At 39.1% G+C, this 10,479-nt stretch overlaps 1 long non-coding RNA gene across 1 annotated transcript; it reads right to left on the bottom strand.

The window, feature by feature from the left end:
- Nucleotides 1-701: 701 nt before the first annotated feature.
- On the bottom strand, nucleotides 702-10,282 carry LOC306996405. The gene is made up of 3 exons (XR_013797067.1): nucleotides 10,177-10,282; nucleotides 2,732-2,785; nucleotides 702-772 (listed from the first exon to the last, which is right to left on the bottom strand). It is a non-coding gene; the product is annotated as an uncharacterized lncRNA (long non-coding RNA).
- Between the last annotated feature and the right edge of the window lie 197 nt (nucleotides 10,283-10,479).

The raw sequence follows: 10,479 nt of genomic DNA, 5'->3' as shown, positions 1-10,479 counted from the left end.
TCTACCCAAGCCACTGTTCCTAGTCTGAATCGAACGAGCTGGAAACACTTACTCAATAGCTGTGCAATTATAAAATATTAATCAACAGCCTTTCATCATCAAACAATCAGAATCAAGAATTTAACAAAGCTGCGATATAATGTAATTCACATAATGAGAATATATCTGTGCTTGACCAAAATGATAGACATCGCAGACCACACGGTACCAGAGCACTAGATCACATGCAGGACTGTAATAACAGAAGTCAACATGTGAGTAACTCACAGCTCGAGCTAGAACTCAGAGATCACAACCAGAACAGAGCCGATCATCGTTCACACAAAACATGATTAAAAGGAAAAGGGCCATGTGTCGAAGGGTGAAGACATCTGAGAATCTGGTGCCAGAAGATGAGGTGGTACTAAACCATTAAACAGAAATCTCCCATTCAAATAAATAGCACAATATTAGGATGAGGAGGTGGCTTGATATGGTCGAGCTGTTCTAAAGTAATGTTATAATCCTGCAGAAAGTGCTTAATGAAACCCACAAGCACAGATGTGCGGTTGGATGCCGCCCTCAGTGAAGACTTTACTGCGTGCTCCAGGCAAACACAACAAGACAATCACGACTTCACTGATCAATCAACACGAGTCACCTGATCGAGCACCAATGAGGGCCCTGGGCGTGAACTAACAGTGTAACCGCAGCGCTCCTACCTCGGCGGGGTCCGGCCTCCGGTCCATCCGCTGTCCTCGCGCTCCAGGGCAGACGCCAGGCTCTGGGGATTCTGGGATATCAAGGGCAGAAGGAGAGGTTTCAAAGGTCTAGATATTTTGGCTACATCTGAATCAGACTTCAATTTACTTTTCACAAATGAAACTTCTTCCAGCGGTTTTATGTGTTACAGTCCCGCTGTGGTGAAGATCCAGCTTTTAATGTTATATGTGTGTATGTGGTGTTATTAATACGCTTTAAGACAAAGCATGTGTAAGTTCATAAATGGACAGCATTGCTGAGTATTTTCTGCTTAAAACTGCAGTGAACCAAAGACCGTCTCAAAAACACGGCTTGAAATCGCTGGTGTTTCTGACGTCACACACTACCTTGTAACCAATCAGATCAACGTGTGATCGTCAGCCAGTGGATCTCTGAGTGAGTGAGTGAGTGAGTGAGTGGAGGCGGGGCTCATTTGCATATTCATAGAACCGCGCATACTAAATGAGGCAAGGGTGTCGAGTTAAGGCTGATACGTTGGAGCTACACAAGAGCCTCTGCGCTGTAGACTACACGTTGGTTTTCGTTTATACTTCTGCGTCGTTCTCCGCGTTGACGCACAATTACACACGCAGAGGGAGCGTGTGACACCCGAGGGAGGGGTTCTAGCAGACCAATCACAGCGCTTGCGTCCGCGTAGAATTGACGCGTTGTTATATTTCTCGAGAGGTGCACGTCAGGGTACGCCGAAGGGTACTCACGCTACACAGACTACGGCGTAGCTACGGGATAACTTGACGCAGAAGTGTAAATTTGGCGTTACATTCAAGAAATTTTAAGACATGAAGAAAATTTTTCAAGGAAAAAACATTATGTCAGTGTCAAAGATGATATTTAAGGGACAAAATGATTGACTTCAGGGGGACTGTAAGACATGTATTACGCATCCTTGAATTCAGATCTGATCATGGCCTTAATCAGTGTTTATAATTGTGTGTGATGGTCACCTCACCTTTTGATGAAGTCTAGGACTTACACTAATACTACAAGTCAGAGCTGCATAATTCTGGATACATTGAGAATAAATTAGAGATCCCGATTCTTCCACAAATCTGACTGGACAACTAAACAAAATCAGATCTAATTCACAAGAGATTCTGACTAAATGTTAATCGCTTAAAAACACAGGGGGTGTTGGAGCGTCGAAATCATACTTTCGGGAGTGGAAATCAACGGTAACAAAACCAACATTCGCAACACTGATGGCAGTTTGGCAAAAAAATGAGCAAAAACTGTTTCCATTGCAGTTTTGCGAAATATTTATTTTTCCAAAACCACCTCATGCGAGCCTAAAAACTTGTTTGCGATAAATGGGAGTTTTTGCGAAATTGACGTGTTTCCATTGAGCGTATTTTCAATTTCAATTTGAACGGTAATGGAAACGCGGCTACTGATGGCAGTTCGGCAAGCAGTTTTGAGATTTCAGGATTCCCCCATTCAAATAGATAGGACTTGGTCTCGATGCCCGGAATACTGCGAATATGGCCGCCGGCGCCGCGTGGACAGACTTCTACTAGAAAGGGACTTTGGTAGCGAGTGAGACTACTACCATCTGATCAAGTTTCAAGTGTCTAGGCCTTACGGTTTGGTCTGTCGATCAGTTTTATAGCGAAATAATAACACAAATCCTTACAATTACTAGGGATGAACCTGTGAAACTTTCCTGATGTAGCTAATGCGTGATCTGACATGAACACAAGCCTATATAGAGAGATGATGGCTTGTAATTGAGAGGACTGGTTTTGACTTTGACACAAGTGTTTTGTCCTTTTACTCAATATAATGCAGCTGTTCACATTCAGATTCCCTCAAGGCGCGATGAGGTACCTGTCAGTCATCCTTCACTCAACTACTGAAAGCCAATCAAAACAAACTGCATAATAGTTCAAGCAGGATCCATTCAGGGGACATTTCTCACCGTCACTTAATCATTACAACACAGGGATGTTTACACAAGGCTTCTCTCACTCACGTAGCTTGTTCTCCAGCAGGCGTTTCGGCCGCCGTCTCTGTGCCGATGGCGTTTCTATGACAACAGACAGAAGAAGCGTGAGACTCGAGCGCTGAACACTGTGTAGCTGATCCTGGGGGAGACGTCTCGGACCCACAGCGAGACTTTCAGATGAGTTCAGGAGCAAGATGTGGCATGACTGCAGTTTGATGAGATCATGTTAAAAAAATATCACCTTATCCTTCACGTTGTGCAGTTATATGATTTAAGGTATACAAATTATGCCATTATGATTAATAACATGGGAGTTTATGACAACCCTGAAATCATGGCATTATGCTGCATGCGATAAGACTCTTAGATGCCATTGAAAAAACATTTATACACCATGTTGTTTTAAATCCGCATGACTTTATTTTGTGTAACATAAAAGCAGATGTTTTGCAGAATGTTCCCATCATATTTTCCATACAATGAAACCATATCTGAATATATGGAAGAGCATATTATTGCTGTCATGTGAAAAAAAAAATTCAAGAAGATTTCATTTTCTAGTTTAGATGTAAAAGAGTTCAGTTTAGTGTCAGTTCAGTCCGGAGATGTGTTCACAGGGCTGCCATATCATATTAAGTCTCTTTAAAGCATTACTTTACTTCAGAATTAACATTTACAGATAATTTACTCTCCCCCACGTCATCCAAGATATTAGTATTTTTATATATGTCTTTTTTCAGGTCTTTCAGGTCTCTTTTCAATTATTCAGGTCTGCATTCACAAACATCTACAGGAGAGAGAAAAACTGACACAATAGATTTGTCTTAAGGTGCTCTTCGTGTGGCGGTCAAAAATAACTATTTTTTTTTATATTTCAATGAAAGGAATGTACTATATTTTAGTTTGATAGTGTTTTTTGTTTAATATTTTGTATTTTTAGGGGATTTTATGAACTAAATTATATTTACGCTGTATTTATAATCCATTTATTCACTTTTTGAGCATAAACCTGAAAATTTAATTTCCAACTTAAACTATTGTAAATCTTCAATGCTTTAGAGCAACAGACTGAAGTTTGATCTGTTTTCAAAGACAACACTTGGCAGATTATTGCTGAAGTGAAAAAGTTTTTAAAAAATAATTTTACATTTTTTGTTATGAAAAATGCTAAAATATACAATTTTACATTTTATATGAAATCTATATTTTTCAAAAACACATTTTAATCTACAACTACATTAAATCCAAAGCCATAAATCTAAACAAGTTGTGTTCCAGATGTGAGCCTGATATCTCAACAAACGGGCTTTCAGTGAGATGATGTTTGTCTGCAGTACCGAACGCTTCCACTAGAGGAAATTATTCTCATTCATTTCCAATGCGTGTGTTTTTGACCGCGAGGAGCACACGTGTGACTATTGTTTGCAGGACCATTCAACCTTTCAAATCATGTCCATGTTTTTTTACGCAGAGCAGCAGAGGGTTAACGCTGAACTTAGAAGATGAAGTGCTTTGTCCTGTCCTATTCTAATATGAGAAACCATCTAAAAGTGCACCTGATCCCTCAGTACAGTAGCAGCACGCTCTCCTCAACAACACAAGATGAGAGGAATCCTTCATGTGTGTGTGTGTGGAGCTCAAACGCTGCAGGACCGCTGAAGATTGAAGCGCACAGTACAAGTGATGCCTTGACTTAATAAACGCAAGCACTGACCAACCGCTGCTAACATGCATCCATGCTCTGAAGGGTAAAAGCATTGACACACATCATCTACAAGCAAACATCTCTGAGACGAAAGCTAAACACCCCCTGTGTCTCATGTTCAGACACACGAGAGAACGAGCTCGAGCTCAATTCACCTCAGAGACGCAGATTATGCTTTAGTGTGTGTAATAACCAGCTCATCGAGCTGGAGCAGGGGTGTATAGTGTGAGGACTAAAGATCTGAGTCCAGTACTTGTGTTTGAGTTCATTCACATGAGTTATTCAGACACCTCACAGATGAAACACTCAGGCCCGGTTCCACAGACTGGGTTTAGATTAACCCCCTGGGGTCGGCAAACGCGCGGGCGCGTTTTGCTCGTTTTTTTTTACATAGCAGCAAAATAGACCTAAAATACTCAGTCAGTTTTGGTCATACAGCCTTAAGAAATATGAGAAAATAAGCTGTTAAATGTCTACTTTTTTATGTGTCCACTTACAATCGAAATAAAACATTGTGCTTTTGTAAAATAAAGAAAGTAAACAGGGAGTGCTTTATGCCTCTCCGTCTCCGTGAACTTTTTTTCTGAAGCACGTTTCTAAATTTAAACAAATCTCAGCGAATACTATTCACTCAGACATGAGCTATATATCTCTATAATCATTTAAGTGTGTAGTTTTAAATTATCTAATTCAAAACTAAAACAAATATTCTCTGTTTATGTAATCTATATAAAAAGAGCGAGAGATCAGCTGTGCTCATTATCTTTCTGGCACCTCATTACTCCGCTAATGTGACACGCCCATCGAGAGCGCGCGCTATTCAAACGCAGATCTGAAGCAACAACACATGCAAACCAGTCAACGCCCACAACAGCTGGACAACACGCTCGCTGTGAGGAATAATAATATCGTGATAATCCTGGACATTTTACCTCAAACGTGCTGGAGTAGCCGAACAACGGATCCAGCTGCAGATCATCAGTAAGTGCTTTGTTCTAATCGCGATATGAAATGGTGTCTGTAAACCGCAAAAGACTGTTTAAATTTGAATCGCGTTTCTGTGTTTGAATGAATGAACGGCGCATGCTGTTGTTTACTACAGCTCGCGGAGTTTCGCTTTTAGCAAACTATCTATATTGCCTACTAAGATGAGTAAAAATCGACTGAATACGTTGAAATAAAATGTATTTGTATAAGCAACATATTAAACTGCAAATTAACATTTATTCCCTAATATATATTATAAAAGACCATATGTTACAGACGAAATATGAAAGACAAAATTTCGTTTTGGATAGATTATTTATAAAGCTTTTACTGCCACATCAAAACCTAATTTACAAGGTGCAAACAAAATCTTAAAAGGTCAATATAAGCCTTCTCTATAAATTATTTTTGTGTTTTATTAGTGACAAATTTGGGGAGAGGATAGCCTACATAATCCAAAACTTTCTGAAAATACGAATGAGAATTAACTGCACAATTACTAGAAATGTTTACCTTGGATATTATACAATTTGCAAGCATACAGTTTGTGGAAAAATACACTTTTTTCAAGATGTTTCCAACTCTGAACCAATTCTGTAGTAATATATATATATATATATATATATATATATATATATATATATGTATATACCGGTATATATATGTATGTATGTATATATGTATGTATATATGTGTGTGTGTTGTCTTTGCATTTTTTCTTGTAGCCACAGTGACACCTAAGGCTCATTAGTATGCACTGCAGCATTAGCAGGTCTTTGTCTTCAGGTGTGAATGAGGACATTATTCATGACCTTGTTGGATCATTCACGCCCACCTGCATATTGCCTTTCCAAACAAAAAGTGTCTTACAAAATTTAAATCAATCTATTGTTTAATGTGAACGATTAGCCCGGATGATTTTCAGATCATTTTGAAGTAAATACTCTAGCCGACAAGATCCATTAGTCAACAGTATTGTGGGAATATGTGAAGTTTGTCGTTTGTGGTCTTATATCAGAAAATTTAAGTTTGAGTTTTTTGAATAACCACGCATAAATAATATTCTCTCAAAAATGCAAACATGTACATATATGTTGCTCACATATTATGATAGCCATGTTCGTGCTAAATAGAGTGTAATTACACCTTTGCCATTAATATGTTTATAAGCAACTGAAAAAAATACAAATATCAGGGCATGTCAAAACATCTCAAGGACCCCAAAAACACCTTAGACTCCAGAGGGTTAAGCCAGGATTAGGCATTGGTTAAATTAGGGCATTAAGAAGCTTTTGCTCTAGAAAAAATCATTACTGGTGTGCATCTTGAGACAAAACAATGGCACTGACATATTTTAAGATGTGCTTTCAGTTAAAACAGCTCCAACATGCATTAGTCTGGCACTAGCTGAAGCCTTGTCTGTGAAACCGGGCTGAGAGAGCTGAAGGTAGACACTATATGGAGGAAATTAACAACATAAACACTCTTTAAGAGCTCAAGACACGGGAAATAAAACATGTTGACATATTAGAGGTCTTTGTACCATTAAAAGGATAGTTCACCCAAAACTTAGCCCATGATTTACTCACCCTCAAGTCCTCCTAGCTGTAGCCTATATGACAGCCTATATCGTTCTTTCAGACGAATACAATCACAGTTATATTCATAAATGTCCTGAAGCTCCATAAAAGAGCATCCATCCATGATCAAAGTGCATCTATCCATCATCAAAGTGCATCTATCCATCATAAAAGTGCATCTATCCATCATAAAAGTGCATCTATCCATCATAAAAGTGCATCTATCCATCATAAAAGTGCATCTGTCCATCATAAAGTGCATCTGTCCATCATAAAAGTGCATCTATCTATCATAAAAGTGCTTATGTCCATCATAAAAGTGCATCTGTCCATCATAAAAGTGCATCTCTCCATCATAAAAGTGCATCTATCCATCATAAAAGTGCATCTATCCATCATAAAAGTGCATCTATCCATCATAAAAGTGCATCTGTCCATCATAAAAGTGCATCTATCCATCATAAAAGTGCATCTATCATCATAAAAGTGCATCTATCATCATAAAAGTGCATCTCTCCATCATAAAAGTGGATCTATCCATGATAAAAGTGCATCTATCCATCATAAAAGTGCATCTGTCCATCATAAAAGTGCATCTATCCATCATAAAAGTGCATCTATCCATGATAAAAGTGCATCTCTCATCATAAAAGTGCATCTGTCCATCATAAAAGTGCATCTGTCCATCATAAAAGTGCATCTGTCCATCATAAAAGTGCATCTGTCCATCATAAAAGTGCATCTGTCCATCATAAAAGTGCATCTCTCATCATAAAAGTGCATCTGTCCATCATAAAAGTGCATCTGTCCATCATAAAAGTGCATCTGTCCATCATAAAAGTGCATCTATCCATCATAAAAGTGCATCTATCCATCATAAAAGTGCATCTGTCCATCATAAAAGTGCATCTCTCATCATAAAAGTGCATCTGTCCATCATAAAAGTGCATCTGTCCATCATAAAAGTGCATCTGTCCATCATAAAAGTGCATCTGTCCATCATAAAAGTGCATCTATCCATCATAAAAGTGCATCTATCCATCATAAAAGTGCATCTGTCCATCATAAAAGTGCATCTCTCATCATAAAAGTGCATCTATCCATCATAAAAGTGCATCTATCCATCATAAAAGTGCATCTATCCATCATAAAAGTGCATCTGTCCATCATAAAAGTGCATCTATCCATCATAAAAGTGCATCTATCCATCATAAAAGTGCATCTATCCATCATAAAAGTGCATCTATCCATCATAAAAGTGCATCTGTCCATCATAAAAGTGCATCTATCCATCATAAAAGTGCATCTATCCATCATAAAAGTGCATCTATCCATCATAAAAGTGCATCTATCCATCATAAAAGTGCATCTATCCATCATAAAAGTGCATCTGTCCATCATAAAAGTGCATCTGTCCATCATAAAAGTGCATCTGTCCATCATAAAAGTGCATCTGTCCATCATAAAAGTGCATCTATCCATCATAAAAGTGCATCTATCCATCATAAAAGTGCATCTGTCCATCATAAAAGTGCATCTATCATCATAAAAGTGCATCTCTCCATCATAAAAGTGCATCTGTCCATCATAAAAGTGCATCTGTCCATCATAAAAGTGCATCTATCCATCATAAAAGTGCATCTATCCATCATAAAAGTGCATCTGTCCATCATAAAAGTGCATCTCTCATCATAAAAGTGCATCTGTCCATCATAAAAGTGCATCTGTCCATCATAAAAGTGCATCTGTCCATCATAAAAGTGCATCTGTCCATCATAAAAGTGCATCTATCCATCATAAAAGTGCATCTGTCCATCATAAAAGTGCATCTCTCATCATAAAAGTGCATCTCTCCATCATAAAAGTGCATCTGTCCATCATAAAAGTGCATCTCTCATCATAAACGTGCATCTCTCATCATAAAAGTGCATCTGTCCATCATAAAAGTGCATCTATCCATCATAAAAGTGCATCTATCATCATAAAAGTGCATCTGTCCATCATAAAAGTGCATCTGTCCATCATAAAAGTGCATCTATCCATCATAAAAGTGCATCTATCATCATAAAAGTGCATCTGTCCATCATAAAAGTGCATCTCTCATCATAAAAGTGCATCTCTCCATCATAAAAGTGGATCTATCATCATAAAAGTGCATCTGTCCATCATAAAAGTGCATCTGTCCATCATAAAAGTGCATCTATCATCATAAAAGTGCATCTGTCCATCATAAAAGTGCATCTATCATCATAAAAGTGCATCTCTCCATCATAAAAGTGCATCTATCATCATAAAAGTGCATCTGTCCATCATAAAAGTGCATCTATACATCATAAAAGTGCATCTGTCCATCATAAAAGTGCATCTATCCATCATAAAAGTGCATCTATACATCATAAAAGTGCATCTGTCCATCATAAAAGTGCATCTATCCATCATAAAAGTACAATCAATGTATGTGAATATAAACTCAGCCAAGTGGGTTTTTACCTCATTCAACTCTGTTACTCAAAAAAATAGCTAACAAATATTTTCATATTTAAGTAAATAAATCTTATTTATTTTATTTATGTGTCAATTTTTATTTAATATTGACTTTATTATGAAACCCAGTTTCCATTCTGGTGTAGATAAAAAAAATAAAAATAAAAGTTTATACATTTGGTGCATTTAATTTTGCTCTATGCAGTCTCCGAATGTGGTAACAGAGTTGCACACATTTTAAACTTTTCAGATGTGAAATAAAACTGCTCTTACAACTAATGTTTAGTTTGATTCGCTAGCTTGCTGGTCAACATGTTCTGGTAGTAAGCAGCTCTTTGCACGGAGTACCGGCTCGATTACTGAGGATGACGGGCGCGCGCTCACAGGATCCGGTTCGGTCCTGATTCGGGTTCGGAACCGGATCGATGATGACGGCTACTGGAGCTCGAGCTGCTGAAACACGCGCGAGAAAGTTCTGCTTCTCCTCGTTATTCGCATGGCTACCGTCAGTCAGATGAACGCCTTCACACAAATACACGAGTTCGGAATGTGAACCGACGCGCGACACGAGCTGAAGTAAACCCGCGTCAGGTGCCGATGTCACGGCGAATAAGCACGCACTCCGCGCAGAACCGCACGTGCTACTCTCTCCATCATCATCATCATCATCATCATCATCATAAACACGGAGAATGTCCGAGGAAGAGCGCGTTTACCTGAGAGATGCTGAGAGCCCGACCGTCCGGCGTCTTCAGACAGTCAAACACATGACATCACCCCCGCGAGCGTCTGACCCGCGTGAGGAGCGAGCGAGCGCGCGTCAGGACTGTCCTGGGCTCTTCCTCTCAGCCAATCAGACGCGCAGCATCAGCATCAGTCGCGCGCTCCTCCTCCTGATGCTGCGGGGACGCGGGGCTAGTCTCTCAGCTCTGCGAGAGAACACGTCACCTGACATCATGTCCGATACACCTGCCGTCAGTGTGTGTGTGTGAGGGACTGTTTATGCCCACTAACCAGCC

This window comes from Phoxinus phoxinus (genome assembly GCF_949152265.1).
Source record: "Phoxinus phoxinus genome assembly, chromosome: 4".
In the NCBI taxonomy this organism is placed as follows: Eukaryota; Metazoa; Chordata; class Actinopteri; order Cypriniformes; family Leuciscidae; genus Phoxinus; species Phoxinus phoxinus.
Note: the sequence above shows the minus strand (reverse complement) of the source record. Positions and strands in the feature narration are given on the sequence as shown.